We start from the raw sequence: 21,318 nt of genomic DNA on the forward strand, positions 1-21,318 counted from the left end.
CCCCCCCCCCCCCCCCCCGCCCCAACACGCTTTCTCTAGGACCTTTTCTCTCTGGCCAAGGAAACACCTATTCGTTTTGCAATGTTTCCTTTAGCTCCTATGCTACTTTTTTTTTCCCCCATGAAACTCCTCCTAGCTGCCTTCTTGGTCCCCAGTGTCCTCACCTCAGCCAAAGATGGCCCCAGGGTCCCTTCACTTGACCCCAGGGTTTCCCTCCCTCCCAGCACACTCACACTGCGCTGTAACTGGTTCCACATGGGACTCTCACAACAGACTGGGAGCTTCTCAGGGGTAGAGGTTGGACTGCCTAGGTGGGCGTGCGACCCACTCAGCGGTGCTGGATCCCCATGGGGATTAATGCTCTGCTGTCACCATCTTGAAATTGATCATTTTTTACTTGTGTGTTTTGTAAGTGAAGTCAGACCTGCTCTCCCCCAGTGAAGAAACTGAGTCTCTAACACTAAGCCTCAGGAGCAAAAGTAGTGAAAGATTTCATATGTATATTCATTCATTCATTCATTCATTCATTCATTCACCAGCTGTTTATTGAGCAGTCACTGGGTGCCAGGCCTTGTTCTAGATGGTGGAGAGACAGTAGTGAGAAGGAGAGCAAGGTCCCTGCCCTCATGGGGCGGGCATTACTGCCTTGCTGGGAGGTGAAGAGAGGAAGGATGTAGGGGAGATGCTCCTGCTGCAGGGTCCAGAGCAGCCTGCAGGGACCCGGAAATGGATGCAGCGATAACTTGATGCGCTCACACATGCGCGTGCACACACACACACGCGCACTTGCTTCATTTGACCATTGGCAACTTTGCCCTGAGCAGAACAAGCTAGCAGTGTTGAATGAGGGGGATGGATTTGGAAAACCTCGTGGTCTAGTGGAAACCAGTGTTTCGTGAAGTTTAAGATGGGCTGCCTTGTGTGTGTGTGTGGGGGGGGGGCATCTATGTGGAGATGGACACCTGGGAGGAAAGGAGCTGTGTAAGATGGCCAGCTAGCCAAGGGGTACCTGCCCAGCCAAAGGAAACAGAGAGGACAAAACAGGCTTCAGACAGCGGAAGATCCCTGTGGGGAGGGGGACACTTGGTCTGCAAAGGCTGGAGACTTTAAAAACCTAATAAAACACCCTGCCCCCTACCCCAATCCAGAACATTTACCAGGTGGGCCCCTTTTCTCCTTGGTGAGACTGGATACATATATAAAAAACCAAAACCAAAAACCCAGAGCAGATAGAATGGCTTCTCTCCTCCGTGAAAGCCTGCCCCCCACAGGTGAGTATTTTCCATGGAGTTACGACTCCTGTCCGCTCCAGGGGTGTGGTCGGCTCATGCAGGCAGGTTTTGCTGGTGGGTTCTGTGGGCTCCATGGGAGTGGACGCTGGGGCAGGTCGTGTTTATTCCGGCTGCTGGGGCTGGGTGGAAACACAGACCACAGCCAAGGCGGACACGTGGCAGAAACACAGACGGGGTGGGGTGGGGTGGGGTGGGGTGGGGGTGTAATCCGAGAAATCTTGGGCGGAGGCCAGGAGGGCATCCAGCGGTTGTCTCCTGCCTCCTGTCTCCGGGTGGGTCACACAATCCTAAATCAGGGCGTGGAGTCTTGGTGTGAGGGTGGCTCTGGGGTTGGCATGACAGGCTTTGAATCTAAGCTCTGCCTACTTGGTTGCTGTGTGAGTTTGGGCTGGCTCTTTGCCTTGCTGAGCTGAGCCTCTGTGTTCTCATCCCTAAAATGGAAATTACCACCTACAGAGATGTCTTTGAAGGGCTTGGTACCTGGCAGGGAGAAGATGCTCAGTGGGTGTTCTTTTCCTTTGTCCTGGCAACACGTCCTCAAGGAACTCACAGTCTGGGACTGGGTGGGGCGGATGGAGAGCCTGAGTGACAGGGTCCCCGACCAGGGGGGAGGTGAGTGTGGGGGATATCTGAGTGGCAGGGTGTAAAAAGCCTTCCCTGGCACCAGAACGGGCCCAGAGGTGGGGCCCGAGGAGTGCTCCATCCTTACCCCACAAACCTTTTCTGTAGACAGCTCTATGGGCCATACAGCCTCTGTTGCAGCAGCTGGACTCTGCTGTCTTAGCGACAGACATTATGTAAACAGACAATATGTAAAGAGCTAAAGATGTGCCCTCTCATGATCGTGGCTGTGTGCCAATAAAACTTTATTTATGGACACTGAAATGTGAATTTCATGTAATTCACACATCGTGAAATATCACTCTTGTCTTGATTACAAACATTTAAAAGACCCGCAAACTTTAGACAAAAAGGCTTGGGCCAAACTTGCCTTGGGGACTGTAGTTTGGCAATTTCTGCCCTAGACTACCACCACTGGGCCAGCAAATATCAGTCTTTTGAGACCTAAGAAATAAATGAAGTGCGAACCTCAGTAAAACAGAATCTGTTTTCTTGCCCTCTTTCTGGAAATTGATCATAGGACTGGTCCACATTAATGTCCACTATAAGAAGTAGAGAATCACTAGGGAGACCAAATGTACTGAGTTTTGTTTTAAAAAAAGCAGTAAGACATGAGAGTCTAGTGATGGATTTAAGTCCCTACAAACAGCTAACCTTTATTGAATGTTCACCACGCCCTGGGTGCTATTTGTAGATGCTCAAATGTAATATCTCATTTAGTCGTAACAGATGGGGACACTGAGACTCCAAAGGTTGTCACTTGCCTCAGGCCATTTGGAAATTCTCAAGCAGGAGGTAGACCTCTCAGGGTCTAACTTGCGATCCTAGGGCTTACCCTTTGTTGCTTCTCAACAATGGACCTGCCTTAAGATTGATTACATCTCTGCCATTTATTATGAGAGTGCTCTTTGTTATGATGACAAAGACAGCCCGGTCGCCTGTCCCTTTGGCTCTGCATATGCATCCCAGATACTCCAGACTCTTTCTTTTGCCACATCTGACCTGCTGTGGTTCAGTGGGTGGGGACGCAGGGCTCCCTCCTGCCAACTCTGGTTCCATCATCGAGAAGCCCTTGTTTGGGCAATTACTTCAGTGTCTTTTTGCATGTTGCCCTAATCAATTTATAAAATACGAGTAGAGAAATAGACAAATGGAAGCGCGTATATTCATGATATAAAGATTATGTCTCTTAAATATAAGAAAATTAATAATAGGGACCTCTGGGTGGCTCAGTCGGTGAAGCGTCTGCCTTCAGCTCAGGTCATGACCCCAAGGTCCTGGGATCGAGTCTCGCATCTGGCTCCTTGCTCAGTGGGGAGCCTGCTTCTCCCTCTGCCTGCCGCTCCCCCTGCTTGTGTGCTCTTTCTCTCTGACAAATAAATAAATAAAATCTTAAAAAAAAAAGAAACTTAACAATAATCATTATTATTTTACTTTTTCCTAAGTGCTTATTAGACACCAGGTTCTGTGCTTTGTGTGGATTTTGTCCCTTAGCTGTCATGGCCACCGGCTGCCGGGGCACTGTTGCTGTCCCCATTTAACAGATGAGGAAACCGAGGCCCACATAGGAGGAGCAACTTGTCCAAGTTGTGCAGTCTTGGGTGGTGTCGCTGAAACACAGATGGTATAATCCAATCTTCTAAGCTCTTGTTGAGTTTATGGTGGGGTGGTCAGTTATAAAGAAAAAGAACAGGGGCGCCTGGGTGGCTCAGTCGTTAAGCGTCTGCCTTCGGCTCAGGTCATGATCTCAGGGTCCTGGATCGAGCCCCGCATCGGGCTCCCTGCTCTGCTGGAAGCCTGCTTCTCCCTCTCCCACTCCCCCTGCTTGTGTTCCTGCTCTCGCTGTCTCTCTCTCTGTCAAATAAATAAATAAAATCTTTAAAAAAAAATAAAATAAAATAAAAAAGAAAAAGAACAATACCCCCCAGCCCCCAAATCATATGCACACTATTGACAATATATTACCTTGTTACAGAGTCAGTCTAATAAGCAGGGCATAATTAGGAATTTTATACTTTTTTTTTTTTTTTTTTTTAGCTCCCTGGGAAGAGAAGTCTGTTTTCCCACAGTTAGGGCAGTAAAACCCTTAAAGCGTTAGGATACACATTTGTATCACCAGCATGATCCACATTTGGAAAGAAAAAGCCAAAAGTACATATTCATATTGATTTAGTTACCATTTGGTCAGGATTTACTGTGTGGGGGGCAGTATGCTAAATGCCTCATGTTCATTGACTTTAATCTCATTTAATCAAAACGGTTCCTTTGAGGAAGGATCTATATTTCCCGTTTACAGCTATGGAAATGAAGGTCAAGCAGCTTGGTCAAGGCCGTGGAGTCAATGAGTGGCAGGTATGGAATTCAAATTTAACTCGGTTTTTTTTATTTGACAGAGAAAGACACAGCGAGAGAGGGAACACAAGCAGGGGGAGTGGAGAGGGAGAAGCAGGCTTCCCGCGGAGCAGGGAGCCCGACGCGGGGCTCGATCCCAGGACCCTGGGATCATGACCTGAGCCGAAGGCAGATGCTTAACGACTGAGCCACCCAGGCGCCCCTCAAATTTAACTCGGTTTTACTGCAGAGCCCATTCTCTCTGCTTCTCTCTCCCCCTGCTCTGGACCTTTGTCTTTCCCTGTCTCTCTCTGCATGCACACCCACGCATGCAGGTGTGCACACACATCCTCACACAGAAAGAAGACAGGAAAAGAACACATCAAAACGTTACCTGTGGCTGTCTCTGGATGATAGTAGGTGCATGTGGTTTTCATCTCCTTTTTAGGTCTTTTTACATATTCCTAACATTCTATAATGAGCTTATACTAAGAAAAATCTACTCAATCTTTTTGTACGAGTATCTTGTTTTAGAGTCAGCAGGATATAGGCGTTCTGGTGTGAGGCCACAGAGCCCCTGACCATGGGCCTCCTCAAAAAATCTGCTAACAAATAAGACAGGGGAGCCAGAACCTTTGCTTCTTGGAACTGCCTAATCCGTCCTATAATACCTTGCTTTGTAGGAAAGTTCTATGCATAAATCCCATAAAATCCCATAATGTGGAGCTGACACTGAGCCTACCCAGAACAAAATCTGCTAATGATCACTGCTTGCCAGGAGCCTGCAGAAGTGATCAGACGTGTCACAACCCCCATGCCTGCCTCCCGCCTAAACCTTTTCCGATAAGGGCTCTTTTCACGAGTTTATAAAAACCCTTTGTTCGGATCATGTTGGCTTACTTTTTGTAAGTATTTATTTTGTCTTACTTGTGTGCTGAAATTCTGCGGGGCCAGGAGGGGCTGAGGCTAATCCTGAAGTTTGGGACCCAGGGAAAACCATGGGTTTGGAAATCCAGCCTGACGACCCACCTCCCCCAACCCACTGCCTCCCTGCGGGTACCGGCCCTCCTCCGAGGCTGCTGCTGGAGGTGAGGGTGGCTGCCCCACCCCAGAGTGGCTGCTGGGGGTGTGCCCTGACCTAACAAAGCCAGAGCGACTCCGGGCAGGACTCTTAAGCACTCTGTGCCTCCACTTCCTCAGACTGAAAATGAGGGTGATATTAATTACCGGGCTGGGCCACCTGACGCTCAAGATAGGTGTCCTCCCCTTCCTGCCCTTCCCCCAACATACTGCCCCCCCCACCCCCGCGTGCAGGTACCTACTGGTTAGGTTTTCACCACTCGGGGATTGATGAAAGTTTGTGAACTGTAGGTCTGAAAAGACTAACAGAAAAGTTGCAAAATCGGGACTAAGAATTCCTGTGTACTCTTCACTCATGTGTTAGCTAACATTTTATAGTTGCTTCCATCCATCCATCCATCCATCCATCCATCATCTATCCATCATCTGTCTGTATATTTTTTTTCCTGAGGTTACGTCACAGACCCAATTGCCTGATGTCCCAAATACTTTGTGTACGGTTCTTAAAAATAAGAACTTCCTACCACATAACTACGGTACTTCTTTTTTAAAGACCTTATTTATTGGGGTGCCTGGGTGGCTCAGTCGTTACACGTCGGCCTTCAGCTCAGGTCATGGTCCCAGGGTCCTGGGATCGAGCCCCACATCGGGCTCCCTCCTCAGCGGGAAGCCTGCTTCTCCCTCTCCCGCTCCCCCTGCTTGTGTTCCCTCTCTCGCTGTGCCTCTCTCTGTCAAATAAATAAATAAAATCTTTAAAAAAAAAAAGACCTTATTTATTTATTTGAGAGAGAGAGAGACAGACACAGAGAGCACAGGGGCAGAGGGAGAAGCAGGCTCACTGCTGAGCAGGGAGCCTGATGCGGGACTCGATCTCAGAACCCCGGGATCATTACCTGAGCTGAAGGCAGATGTTTAACCAGCTGAGCCACCTAGGCGCCCCTACGTACTTTTGTTTTTTCAAAATTAGAAAGTTGCCATCGATACGATGCTATTATGGAATAAGCTACAGGGCTTATTCAGGCCAATTGTGTCACTAAATCCTTTATAACAAAAGAAAAACATTTTTTTCTTGGATAGCATTTTTTTTTTCTAGTCTGGGAACCCGGCCGAGGGAACACGTGGAAGTTAGTTTTCATGCCTCTTTTGACGCCTACTTTCTGGTCTTCTACCTTTCTTTGACTTTCATGACCTTGACATTTTGGAAAAGCACAGTTTGCTATGGGCTAAACTGTGTTCCCCATAAATTCGTATGCTGGAGCCCTAACCCCGGTACCACAGAACACAATTGTATTTGGAGATGGGACCTTTAAAATGAGGCTGCGAGGGTGGTCCTAATCCAGTCTGAGTTGTGTTATAAGATGAGGAAATCTGGGCCCACAAAGAGACCCCAGGGATGTATGCACAGAAGGGAGAGACCATGTGAAGACACAGGGAGAAGGTGGTACAGGGGAGGGAGGAATTTCCTTCTTCCCTCTGGGTTCTTCTAGCTGGTTTAGGAATTAAAATGATACCAGGCAGATTAACAGGAGGGAAAACCGAAGTTTTATTACACGTGCATGGAGGCCCAATAATGAAATTGAGACCCAGTGACCAAAGCAGGTGGTCTTTATACATTTTAGACAAAGAGACAATAAATTTGTGAGAAATTGACAGGATAAATGAAATCAGGTGTTTGGGAGCTTTAGTTAGTAAGGAATTCTAAGCAAATTTAGGCTGAAACCCTAGATTAGGAAAAAACCCAGCAGGGTTTGTTTCTACGGTTTTCTCGACTTTAAAGTCCCTAAGTCTGGTGAGGAGGATGTCTTTTTGACTTCTTAGTACAGGGAGGGTATTTTTCACGTGGGAGATTTGTGTCCTGCTCTCAGGGGGTTGGAGGAGGGTCTGAGTGTCCTTGTTCTGCTGGTTGTTTTCCAAGGAGCTTCAATTCAAGATAATCAATATGCCATTGGGGTACATTTTGGGGCAGCCTGCCTGGGCCCTTACAGTTCCCTCCTCTGGCACTGTCCTGGAAGCTCACATTCTAAACGCTGAGCTGGGGACTGGGGAGGGAGAAACCGAGTTAGTCAAGGAGTGGTAAGAGATCTGCAAAGAGAGGAAAGAACATAGATCAGAATGAGGACGGAACAACAGGAAAGGACAAATCTGAGTACATTTCTGCACACCCCACCAGACCAGTCTCCCACTCTGGAAATAGATCATCAGTCCAATATAATGTCTATGCTTCATTGACCTGGTGAAAAATATTCACTCTTTCTTTTGACAGATTTAAGTTACATGTTACTTGGCCCGGTTTGGTTTACACAGAGGCCACATTTTCCACCCATGATTGCACCAGCTCCTCCTTGCCAGGCAGTCAGGATATCCAGAGCACGCAGATTTTGGAGAATCATAGAGGCTAAGCTGTAAACTCCTGACCCGGGTGTTGTCAAAGTTGGCCCAGTGGTATTGAACTCTTGTTCCATTACCCGAGAGAGAGTTTAGGATTGTCTTTCCTAATTTGTAATCTCTGAAATTTGGGACTAAGACTTTTAATGCAGTATAGACATTGGAATTGTCACATCCCAGTGGATTTTCTAGGATTCCTCAATGGGCACATTTGGGTGGCATAATTTTATGAACAAAGGAGCCCAAGTTTGCAATTCGGCTGGCATTTAGGGTGGAGTGCTTAGTGAAGGAAGGAGCCAGGCATCCAGCTCCACATCATTCAGACCATTTAGGTGGGAGCACTCTATGTACTTTGCTGCCACATGAAAGTAAGAAAGCCCAGTGTGGTTTATAGGCAAGGTTAGGTTGGAACCTGTAGCTTTCAAAGTCTGGAAGGTTCAATGACCCTTGCCACTGCTAATGTTAATATCCATCTAGCTTTGTTCGTCATGTGGTCCTGTCAGTCTCCAAGAGCAGAACAGGTTGAGAAATAGCTGATGTAGGAGGCCTATGGTTGGTTCTGGCAGCAAGAAAGCTTAGTATTGTCACCTCCCCAAGTAAGTCCAGAATTTCAATCCACCCAAATATAGTCTGTGGTATTGGGCAATCTAATGAAGGGGACAGCTGAGATACCCCATGTCATACAGGGCTGATCTGCAAAAACATTTTGGTGATTTGGCAAATGTCTGTGCTGGTTATTTTTAATCTCCTTGCTAAGTTTGAAGATGCCATCGTCAGCAGCAAGCCACAGGGTTTGACTGCAGGAGAGTCCTGGTCTATCTCCCAGGAGAAGTCCGATGGCACATCTGTTTTCAGTACAAAGGGAAACACTTTCAGCCATCGTTTCTACTCTGACAAGGGATAGTTCTTAAGCTTCTGTGGAGATTTTCTGGGGCCCAAGTAACTCTCTGGGGAAAAGGCAGAGTGACATTCTCCTGGTCGTGGATACCATACCTGTAGCCCATCCATCTTCTGTGCTCAGTCTGCCAGGTGTCAGATCAGCAGGGACAAAGACCAGTTCGGGTTCTTTGCATTATCTGAATGTTGACAGCCAACCATCAGACTGATTAGTTAATGTGGCCAGCTTTGGTGAATTGGCATAAAGGGGGTGTTCGGTTTGTGCCCCACCTGCTGAAAAAGAGAGTGTCAGTAAGAGCAAGACAGGTTGGGAAAAAGCTCATAGTACAGACTTAGGGAAGTAGGATAGAGGGAGACCAGCACTCCCCGGTCAGCCTTCTAATAAGGGACTTAAACTGTGACAAAGTATTCAAAGAAAGTTGTTTTAGTTTTTGTTCTTTATATCACAAAGCCTGTAAAGCGAGAAGGGTAGGTGAAAGAGAAGTTTCTTGATCTGTGCTCTTGGGAAAAGCTGTCTCCGTGGTGGTGTGGTCTGCTTCTGGGGCTTGGGACTTGCCATGGAAATCCTTATTTTTAGGTCACCTGTTAGAGCTGTCTCCCAGTCGTCTTGAGAGGGATAAGCTGGGTCTACTTTGGTTGGTGCAACTTGCACGAATGCAGGACGATCTTTCTTTTATTTTGATGGCAGTTCGGGTGCTCAGCAATACCTCAGAGGGTCCTTCCCAGCGAGGTGATAGAGCGTGTTTTCTTCTAAAGATCTTGATGTACATCTGGTCCCTGGTCAAAAGGGGTGGCCAAGCTCATCAGGTGGTGGCGGGCATGCCTCTTTTGCTGTGGGTGATATGCTGCAAGTATACCAGTTAGTCCTCATACAAAGTTAGTCATGGCATCGGATTGTTCCCTTAATCCCTGAATGGAAGGTTTAGAGATACCCATAGGCATTGGACCACCAAACATTTTTTCAAAGGGGGTTCAAGCCATATCTTCTATTTGGAGAATCCCAGATCTTCGTAAGGGCCAAGGGCAATGGTTCCGGCCATTGAAGACTGATTTCTTGACAGATCTTTCCTAAGTTCCTTTTTATGTCTAGATTTTTAGATTTCCTTTGCCCTGATAATCGAGGCTGACATAGGGTATGAAATTTTAATGAGTACCCCCGAATTTTTGTAATCAGGTGATTTATCTCTCTGCTAAAGTGAGTTCCTTGGTCTGACTCAATCCATAAAGGAATGCCAAAACAAGGAATAACCTCAGGTATTAATTTTTTAACCATTGTGGCATCAGGACATCTAGTTGGATAGCATTCCATCTATCCACTAAACGTGCAGACAATAATCAAACAATGAGAATATCCCAATGCTGAGGGAAAATCTTTAAAATCCATTTGAAAGGCCAAAAAGGGCAGTGTGGACCAAAAAGGGTAAACTGAGTTCTTCCAGAAATCTGGTGAGATTTACAAGCAGCACACTGGGAAATAATTTGGCCAGAAATTTTGTGGATGCCAGGACAAAACCAATGGTCTTTTAGTTCCTTAATTGTCCCCTGTTTGAAACATGCCCATTTTGGTGGGAGATAAGTACAAGGCAAAAGGTTACAAGAAAAGGGGCTAGGGAGTCCTTTTGGCCCAGGGTAGAATCCGTCGGATAATTGTTTGGCATCCTTTTGGGTCCAAGAGTCCTTTTCAGATTGTGGGGCATTTGCCTGATAATGAATAATATCACTCAATGGATAAAGGTCAAGTTAGAAATTGGGTGGAGAAAGAATAAGGAGATCCATTTTGGGCTGCATACTTAGCAGCTCTGTTTTCTTAGTAGGGCTGAGCGGTGAACAATGACAATTTCAGAAGGGGGTGAATAAATCATAGTAGGTCAGCAATTACATGCCCATTTGCAAAGGGAGTACCCGCAGAAGTTAAGAATGCCCAGGATTTCCAAATTTTGCCAACAGCGTGGCCGACTCCAAAAGCTAACTTGGAGTCTGAGTACATAGCAGCTTTTCCATCTACCAACGTGCAGGCTCTAGTAAGAGCTATGAGTTCAGCCACTTGGGCTGAGTTAATGGTGGGTAAAACATGTGCCTCCAGTGCTTTGTGCGGGGAAACTACGACATAATCTGTTATTCTGTTTCCCTGGAAATTTTATTTATAGGAGCCATCACAAAATAGAAGTACACCTGGATTGTCTGGAGGGATGTCTGAGAGGTCCTCTTGTGGCTTTGAGACCATGTCTATGGTTGTAAGGCAATCGGGAATAGAGAGGGGTTCTCCTACATCAGGAGGGGGAGTAAGGCAGCTGGATTTAAAGGTTACCCTGATGGAAGAGGATGGGTTAGTCAAATGAGCTTTTTTCTAAGTGGTCTGTTGCTATGTAGAAAGGTGCTGTGTCCTATGAACTTGTAAGCGAGAAGACCCCCCCATGGGAAACATACAGGTGGTGGGGGATCCTTGGCTTTGTCAATCAAGGTGGCAGCTTCAGCCACTGTGAGTAGCATGGGAACATACCTGATGCCATAGCGTCTAACTGGCCTGAGAAATATGCTATAGGCCATGTCTGAGAAGCCACAGTTCGTCCTAGAATGCCCACAGCAATGCCGTTATTTTCATGGCAATATAAATGAAAGGGCTTGTCAAAATTAGGTTAAGCCAAGAGCCGGGGGTGTGGACAGAGCTAATTTGAAGGCTTCCAAGGAGATTCATGCCTCTGAAATCCAGGAAATAGACTCTAAGCTGATATCAGAGAGAATAAACAAGCAAAGGTTTAGTAAAAACCACAAAATTAGGAATCCGTTGGCAGCAGTAGCTGGTGGCCCCTAAAAATTTCCGGAACTGTTTTCTCATTTTGGGGAGAGGGGTGGACAGAATTGACTCGCGGTGTTTTGAAGTGAGCTTTTGAATGCTCACATCCTAAGTGGAGAACAATTGTTGGCACTCACTGGAGTTTAGATCCACAGGCTTCATGGCCTCGTCCAGCTGGTGTTGGCAAGAGAATGGGGAGATCTGGAAGAGCTCCCTTCTTAGTTTGATTACAGAGTAAAAGGTCATCAACATATGGCACCAGGGTGGAACCTTGGGTAGAGGTTATAGAGTCTCGATCTGCTTTAAGGACTTGAGAAAACCTTGAGGGAGACCCACAATATCCTTGCGGTATGCAAGTCCGGGTTGTCTCCCTCTAAATGTAAATGCAAAAAAGAAAAATTGCGAATCAGGGTGCAGTGGGATTGAAAAGAAAGCCAAGGAGAGGTCACTCTCTGTAAACCAGGCTGCTTCAGCAGGAAGAATGTATCAGCTGTGTTGGGGACCACAGCTACCAAGGAATTACAGAAGAGTCTATGGCCCTGGGGTCCCGTACGAATCAATAAACTTGGTCTCCCTCCGAGTCAAATTTGCCTGCTTTCTTTACTGGCAAGATTGGGATGTTCCAGGGTGGGAGAGTAGAGAGTAGAGAGAGTTGCAGGAGAGTCTATTATAGGCTCAATTCCTTGCTCCCATATCTTTGGAGAGAAGGTTTCTTTTCCAAGAAATGTGCACACATTCCCCACTTCGTAACAATCCAACTTCACTTGCATGTGTAACCCAAACACTGATTGGGACATCTTTTAACTTTTTTTTTTTTTTCATTTAAGTAAGCTCTACGCCCAACTCACGACCCTGAGATCGAGAGTCCGTGCTCTACCAACTGAGCCAGCCAGGTGCCCCCGATTGGGACACCTTGAAAAGACTTATCTTCTTCAGAGGAATTTGGAACAGAAGTAGGAAGAAAGTAGGAAACGGGGGAGCTTGGTCTGATGGTAAAGAAACAAAAACACCCTTCTCACTGTGATTTATAGGGGTATTAAATTTACATAACAGATCTCTATCCAGAAGGTTTGCTGGTGAAGAGCAGCATGCTCGAAAGAAAGGCCGGGTGAAGGAGAGGAGGCTTACAGATCGATGCTGGGCAGGGCAGAGATCTAGCTGTAGGACAGGTCTCCCTGAGACTGACAGCCTGGAGCAAACAGGGTTGCCCAGTGGAGACAAACTCTCCGAACCAATGGTAGAGAAAGTCGCGCCCATGTCAGCCAGTCTTTTTTTTTAAGATTTTATTTGACAGAGAGAGACAGCGAGAGAGGGAACACAAGTAGGGGGAGTGGGAGAGGGAGAAGCAGGCTTCCCGCAGAGCGGGGAGCCCAATGCGGGGCTCGATCCCAGGACCCCGGGATCATGACCTGAGCCGAAGGCAGACGCTTAACGACTGAGCCACGCAGGCGCCCCTGGTTCCCAGTCTTATATTTAAGTTTTATGGTGGGCTCCGTGTGACTTAAGATCGGCTGACCTTCTCATTTTTGGGGGGTTCTGGGTTTAAGGGAATTGCTTTTTAAACCTTCCCCTTTCTTAGCTGTGGGACAATTTCTCTTCCCGTGTCCTGGGTTGTTTTGTTTTGCAATGTCTGCAATTATCTGGAGGCAAATAGGGATATCTCTGAATGCGCTTCAAGTTATTCTGAGTCGTGCGCTTGCCTTTGCAAAGATTGACATTGCATAGGAATGTCTGAAGCTAGCCGAGCTTGATGACAAAGCCCTGGAAAATATGAGGAATTAAAAGACACAGCAAAATGAGCTTTATGGCCCTTCTTGGGTACTCTTACTGGATTTACTTCCTGACATTTCACAGTTACACAAGAAACCGGTATTCCCAGAGCCTGGAGATCCGGCCCAAGTGCTCTCTGCAAAGCTAGTAGAAGGGAGCTTAAAATAGGCAGCTGGTTCTTGAAGGTTCTTCTGGAGAACCTGGGGTTTTAGGATTTAAGGAAATTGGCTGAGGAGCTGAGGCTGGGTTTGAAAGATCAGGGGCCCAGAGATCCAAAAGCCTAAGGATCTTTGGGAGGGTCAGGCACAGGGAGTTGGGGATACAGGGAGCTATAAGAAGGGGGTTTATGTCAGACTTGGTTTTTGCTTTTTGTTCTTTTTTTTTTTTTAAGATTTTATTTATTTATTTGACAGAGACACAGCGAGAGAGGGAACACAAGCAGGGGGAGTGGGAGAGGGAGAAGCAGGCTTCCCGCAGAGCGGGGAGCCCGATGCGGGTCTCGATCCCAGGACCCCGGGATCATGACCTGAGCCGAAGGCAGACGCTTAACGACTGAGCCACCCAGGTGCCCCTTGCTTTTTCTTCTGACTTCTGTTCTTTCATTTTTGAAGGGATTCCCTAAAGCTAGTCATGTTATACTTTTTTTTTTTTTTTTAAGATTTTATTTAATTGAGAGAGAGAGAGAGAGAGATAGAACTCGAGCAGGGGGAGGGGCAGAGGGAGAGGGAGAAGCAGACTCCCCATGAGCAGAGAGCCTGTCGCAGGGCTTGATCCCAGCGTCCTGGGATCATGACCTGAGCTGAAGGCAGACACTTGACCAACTGAGCCACCCAGGCACCCTAGCCGTTATAGTTTTGGTTTTGTTTGGTTGTTTTTTTTTTTATATTTTCCTTTCAATTTGATCTTCCCATAAATACCAATAAGGCAACTGCTTGGAATAAGAGCTCTCTAAAAAATTTTTCAAATATAGAAGTTTTTCTGATTCAAAAGATCTATCATCTGGCCACTGACAAAGCGGGATCACCATTAGAATATTTATTCCAACAGCAACTCAATCCAGTAAGTCTCTTTCTGGAAAGCCCTGGAGGCAACTTTCCAGGCTTAGACTAAATCTTTACCATGGATGCAAGAGGTGTCCCTGGAGAGGGCATAGATGATTCAAAATTTACTCCCAAGAATGGTCTAAGAAAGCAGAGACCTTTGTTGCATACGTGTTAGTCTGATCTCGCAGGAGGACGTGAGATGGTAATCTGTGACGCCAGGCAGGTGCTACGGGAATGGGACTTTCTAGCACTACCAGACAATGAAGATGGAGATGACAAAGGCCCTGATGGGCTGGGACCTCTCATGACAAACTTCCCTGATGCTTGTAACTGCCTGTCTTGGGTCCCCAGTCTATTTGACTGGCCACCAAGGCACGCCCGGGTAAGTGTAGCCTCTGGATGGCAGAGACCAAAGAGGATGTTCTCACTGGTCACAAAGCCAAGCTCTTAGGACACAGAGCAAGACCAAAGGAAAAACCTCATCTGCATTTTTTTTTTGAGAGGGAGGGGAAGAGAGAGAGCGAGACAGAGGGAGAAGTAGGCTCCCCACTGAGCAGGGAGCCCAATTTGCGACTCGATCCCAGGACCCTGGATTAGGACCCGAGCTGAAGGCAGACGCTCAACCAACTGAGCCACCCAGGCGCCCCAGGTCAGTTACTTTGTAAACTGTCTCTCAGCTTGGTCCTAGATCATTCTTCGTTTGTCTCTTCTTGCCATTCCAGGTACTCTGGATGCTTCCTCCAGCTAAAACAGAAAGCTCTTTCCACGTGCCAGCCCATGCTGAGGGCTTTACATGCGTGATTCTCAGAACAGCCCACTGAGGTGTGTACTGTTATGATGCTCTTTATACAGATGAAGCAAACCGAGCATGGAAGGGCTGAGTTCACACAGCTAAGAGGTGGAGGTGCACGTCGGTTTGGCTAGAGGATATGGGTCCCAGAAAGGTAAACTAATGTGAACAAGTACATAAAGCACAGCCAGGGAGGTGAATCTACCACCATTACAGTCCTATAAATCGGGGGTGAATGCCATATGGCTTATCTCTGTTTGTGGGGGACATGCATTTGCATTTGTATTTCAGGGCTCAGCAGACTCAACACCGCTTCCGATGGAACTGCTCCCCCCACGTTGGCCCTTCTCTCCTTTTTGGAACCTACTGGGATGATAATAGCTATTATTGATTGCTGATCTACTCTACACTCGTTTCTGTTCTAGTACATTTATAAATATAATTTATTTAATGCTCGGGGCGCCTGAGTGGCTCAGTCGGCTTAAGCGTCCGACTCTCGATCTTAGCTCAAGTCTCGATCTCAGGGCTGTGAGTTAAAGCCCTGCCTTGGGCTCCACGCTGGGCATGGAACCTCCTTAAAAAAAAGTTCGTTTAATTCTTATAAGAACCCAACATAAGAGGTAGGTACAAACCCAATTTACAGATAAAGAAGGCAGAGGGGAAATAACCTGTCCAAATCTTACATGAGACTGGGAGCTTCTCCAGGGTAGGGCTGGGTGGCTTTGTGGGTATGTGACCTATGCCGTCACACAGGGCCCCACACCAAGAAGGCTCCCCGACTTGGTCTGATGCTCTACTGTTGCCATTTGGAAATCCCTGATCATTTTTGAACGAGGGGGATGCATTTTCATTTTGCACTGGGCCACAGGACAGCAGCTAGTCCTGCGCCTGGCCCCCATGACCTTGCACTGTTTCTGCTCTGCACCCGGTGAGGACGGCCAGATTGCCCGAATGCCAGAAACACATGTTTATTTGCGTGGATGGCCCTCCCCAGCCTGGGGATTAGGAGCGGGCCGGGATTCCACAGAGCCTGGCACGGTGGAGATGAGCAGGACATGTTGCACAAATTGACTAATGAATCAACTATTGATTCAACTGAGACAAAGAAGGGCTGCCATCCAAGACAGGGGTTTCCCCCAAGGCTGGCCTGGCAGGAAATAGTCACCTGCCACATTTACCTCTCACCTGCTCCCAGATTCAGACTGGGGAGAAGGGAGAGGGCAGTGATCTGGAAAGGAAGGCCTGCTTCTGGGAAGGGAACACAGACTTCTGTTGTGGACGGGGAAGGAAGAGAGCAGTGTTGCCTGCAGCTCTCCAGTCGCCTAAGCTGCGAGCCCTCCCCCTTCCTGAAGGCAGCCTGGCTTCAGAAAGCTCATCTACTTCCCGGCTTCCAGCACACAGATGCTGCCTTCAGAGGGTGCAGAAGCCAACCAGAGAGCGCCTGATGGTGGAGGCTGGAGAGTCAGCCAGGCCTTCTTCATGTCTTCAATCCCCGGTTGAATGCCACCTCCTCCCAAGAGTCCTCCCAGATTTCTCCAAGGCAGAGGGGTCCAACCATCCTGTGTGTTCATTGCTCTGGGTTTCTAATGAATTTAAAATGGTGGTTTGGGGCCTCTCTTCATAAGAACTGATGCCCAAGACAGTGAGGACACAAATAATCAACACAGCTACATTTGAATCTGGTAAAAAGATCCTGCAAGTAGGGGTGATTGCAATGTACCCAATCCCTGAGCCCGCAGCCCCTCCATCTCTACAAGCCTCACTCCCTCACCTCTCCTGGGTCTTTGTACAATGTTACTGCCTCAGTGAGGCCTCCCTGGAGGTCCCATTAACTCTGTGACACCACCCCTGTTCTGCAACCCCCTACACTCTCTTTCTCTGCCTTCTTTTCCTTAGTAGCACTTTTCATCAGGCTTATTATCTTTAAATTGTTGTCTGTTTATGATCCAGATCTCTCTGTTGGAAGTCTCTGAGTGGAGGAATTCGTCTGCTGTGATCCCAGCACCTAGAACAGGGCTCAGCCCATAGTAGGTAACCAATAAATATTTATTGGGTGAGTCAGTTCCCACCATACAATTGAGGGATCTGAGGCTTGGGAAGGTCAAGTCACCAGGCCAAGGTCATGTGGCTGGTGAGGGGCAGTCAGTCTTTTATTAACCCATGGGGGACCTCAAACATGGAGTTCCCACATGTCCTAGCGATTCCGCTCGTAGGCACACACCCAAGAGAAGTGAAGACACATGTCCACGCACAATCTCGTATGCGAATGTTCATAGCATTATTCATAATAACCAAAAAGTGGCCATCAACTTATAAAGGGAAAAGCAAATGTGGTGATCCATATACTGGAGTATTATTTAGCCATAAAAAGAAAAGAAGTACTATTACGGGCTACAACATGGATCTTGTCAACATTTATGCCAAGTGAAAGAAGCCGGGCAGCAAAGACCACATACTGTAAGATTGTAAGATTATGTGAAATGTCCCAGATAGGCAAATCCATGAAGATAAAAAGCAGATTAGTGGTTGCCTGGGTTGAGGTGGAGGGTGGGAAAAAATGGCAGAGTGACTGCTAATAGATAGGTTCAGGGCTTCTCTTTGGGGTGATGCAAATGTTCTAGAATCTACTGTGACGATGGTTACATGACCCTGTGAATATGCTAAGTATCACTGAATTGTATACCCAAAATAAGTGAATTGTATGGTATGTGAATTATATCTCAAGAAAGCTGTTATTAAAAAAAACCCCCACCGGAGCTCCAACTGGGTGTTGGAGCAGGGAGAGGTCCAGCAAAAGTAGGCATAGACCCTGTCCTCCCATCTCACACGTGGTGGGGAGACAGAACTCACTGGTCACAAAAGCAACTTCACAGTTGTAGGGATGTCCTATAGGAGATGGGGGTACAGCATGTGTGGCAGGGAAGTGGGGATCTGCCCAGGGCAGGGTAGGTGGGGTTGGGGAAACCGTACTGGAGGGGGGAAGACCACCTAGGATCTCTGTCCCCCCACACTTAGAAGCCTCAGGTTACGCTGTCCCCATGGCACCAGGCATCTGGTGTGTCATGAGCTCCACCGGGGGCAGGCAGGGGCCCCTCCCTAGGGGCTGGCATCTGCGCACCTGCAGGGGGTGCCTAATGCTTTTTAAATCCCTGGCTGACCACCAGACTGGTTCAAATCCTACCGTAGTGAGATGAAATGTGGCCCCCAACAAGATATGTCCACATTGTAATCTCCAGGGCGTGACCTAATTTGGAGAAAAACATCTTTGCAGATGTGACTAAGCTAAGAATCTAGATCATTCTAGATTTTCCAGCCAACACTTCTGAAGAGCGGCTCACAGAGAAGAGGAGAAGCTGTGGAGAGCAGAGGCGGAAGCTGAAGAGGGGCCCCCACAGGCCAGGGAATGCCTGAGCTCACCAGAAGCTGGATGAGGCCAGGAGTGATTCTCCCCTGGAGCCTCCCAAGGGAGGGAGCGTGGTGTTGCCCTCACCTCGACTTTCAGACCCCCAGCCTCTGCAATCATGAGAGAATGAATTTCTGCTGTTTTAAGCCAAGTTGGTGGTCATTTGTTACAGCAGCTCCAGGACATTAATTCACCTGGCTCCTCCACTTACCAGCTACCTTACCTGGAACAGGTTTCTTAACACTCCTGAGCCTTGGCTTCTCCGTCTGTGAAACGGGGCAGCTTCTACATCCGGGGCCATGTGAAGACTTGAGATGGATACGGGTGAAGCTCTCGGAGGAACGCCTCGCACTGGCTGTGGGCCTCTCACTTAGTAGTGAGCACTGAAAGTTCTATTGCAAAACAGTTCTGGCCCCAACCAGTTCTGTCTCTGGCAGGGGCACGGAGGGACTTGAGAAGCCCCCACGCCAGCCTCCGTGTATGATTTGTCACACCTAAGTTGGGACCCTGGCTCATCGGGGCCGATGGAGGCTGTGTTGCCCGAAACGGTGTTAATGACCCCTTGTGACGCCATTTTTAGCCCCGTGAAAGGGATGGCACGACCTCACGGTGGTCAGAGTATGGGCATTAGTGGGAATGATCCCAAGGATGTCGTCTTTAACACCCATTGAAGGGATGGCAGGATCTCACAAGTGGTTGGAACACAGATTCTGGGTTAGGCTCCCTGCTCAGCCGCTTCGCTTGCTTTGTGATCCTGGGTATATTACTTAACCTCTCGGTACCTCAGTTTTCTGACCTGTAAAATGGGCACGATGTTCACCATGCTGCTAGCCTGTAACACTTCTGAAGGCTGGGAGAAGTGGGTGAGTGCTATGGCCCTTGCCCCCATGTGCCTGGGTCTCTCCCTCTGGGAGACACACCCAGCTTCGTGGTGTGAGCCCTCCCAGGCCAGGCATGGAAGTGCTGCCTCAGTCCGATTTTCTCAAGGGCCCCACCCCCTGAATCATTAGAATTCTTGGCTATCTGGGAGTGTCCCCAAGGGGTCTGCTTCCAGGGTGGGGTTAGCTGGGCTGAAAATGGAACACCATTTTCTCACCCATAGAGCGGGGTCCATAATGTCATCCCTCAGCCCGGGGTGGAATTCTGAGGCACCACCTTGCTTGGCATCCCCAGGAGACCCTGGGGGGCTTCTGGGGTAGACAGGGTGGGGCCCCAGCCCAGCCAGGATGCCCTGTCCTCATGGCACAATGGGGATCTTGGCTGGTGGTGTGCAGGGAAGTTCTGATCTGCCCACCCAGAATGTTCTGTATTTCCCCTCTGGAGTCTGTTTTAGGACCTTGGTTCAAAACCCTGCTGTGATCAGTGACGCTCCATGTGTCCCCCAGTTTCTAATTCCAGAAAGGCACCCACCCATCAGTTCAGGCGTGTTGAGTCAGCTTCAGAGAACGTCTCTGTGCGGGGCACTGGCCTGGGAGACAAGGGAGTCCTTGAGGTAAGCTTCCTTCTGTCCACGTGTTCATCCACCCATCTGTCCATCTGTAAATGAGGGTAAAGTTAATTAGGCAACCGGGGCCTCAGTGTCCTCATCTATACAATGAGGATGACATCAGTGCCTACCTCTTGGGGAGCTTTTGGGCATTAAACAAATTCATACAGTCATGCCTGGATAACCGTAGGCATGAAACTACTATTGGACCTCATTTATTATTGTTGTTGTTGATGTTGTTATTATTTATTTTTACTTTTTAAAAAGATTTTATTTATTTATTTGAGAGAGAGGTAGAGAGTAGGGGGGAGGAGCAGTGGGAGAGGGACAAGCAGACGCTAAACTGAGCATGGAGCCCAATGCAGGGCTTGATCCCACGACTCTAAGATCCTGACCTGAGCCAAAATCAAGAGTCAGACGCCTAACCGACTGAGCCACCCAGGCGCCACTCTTTGTTTTTTGTTTTTTAAGTTTTTACATATTTTATTATAAAAATAGAGAAGAAATATATATAAGCATTAACTTCACAGAATACCAGTGAGAGGAACATTTGAAACTGGGTCGTGTTGAATGGTCACAATATCTTGGACTTAAATATCCTTTTTCTTAAATTTTTATTTCTCTGTGATAGCTAGCTTACAACTTAATTTTATTAATTTCTCAGGGGTGAAAAAATCTTTTGTTTTTGAAAGATTTTATTTATTTATTTGAGAGAGAAAGAGAGCACAAGCTGGGAGGAGGGTCGGGGATGTGGGGAGGGAGAAGCAGACTCCCTGCTGAGCAGGGAGCCAGACGTGAGGCTTGATCACAGAACCCCAAGATCATGACCTGAGCCAAATACAGATGCTTAACCAACTGAGCCACCCAAACCCCCTGAAAAAATCTTTAGTAAACATGATTTGGTACCCATGGAATAAGAGGCTGTCAGTTACAGGACAACACTTAAATACAATACATATAAGAACACGCTTTTTTTTTTTAAAGATTTTATTTTTATCTATTTGACAGAGAAAGACACAGCGAGAGAGGGAACACAAGCAGAGGGAGTGAGAGAGGGAGGAGCAGGCTTCCTGTCGAGCAGGGAGCCGATGCGGGGCTCGATCCCAGGACCCTGGGATCATGGCCTGAGCCAAAGGCAGATGCTTAACGACTGAGCCACCCAGGCACCCCAAGAACACACTTTGAAGAAAAAGATACTTATCTTTAGTTATTTCTCAGATGAGAAAATTAGATGCAACACACTTGTTAGAATACATTACAGGGGCGCCTGGGTGGCTCAGTTGGTTAAGCGACTGCCTTCGGCTCAGGTCATGATCCTGGAATCCCGGGATCGAGTCCCGCATCGTGCTCCCTGCTCGGCAGGGGGTCTGCTTCTCCCTCTGACCCTCCCCCCTCTCATGTGCTCTCTCTCTCTCTCTCTCTCATT

Source organism: Leptonychotes weddellii, chromosome 4 (assembly GCF_054177405.1).
Source record: "Leptonychotes weddellii isolate Sample4059 chromosome 4, ASM5417740v2, whole genome shotgun sequence".
NCBI classification, from domain to species: domain Eukaryota; kingdom Metazoa; phylum Chordata; class Mammalia; order Carnivora; family Phocidae; genus Leptonychotes; species Leptonychotes weddellii.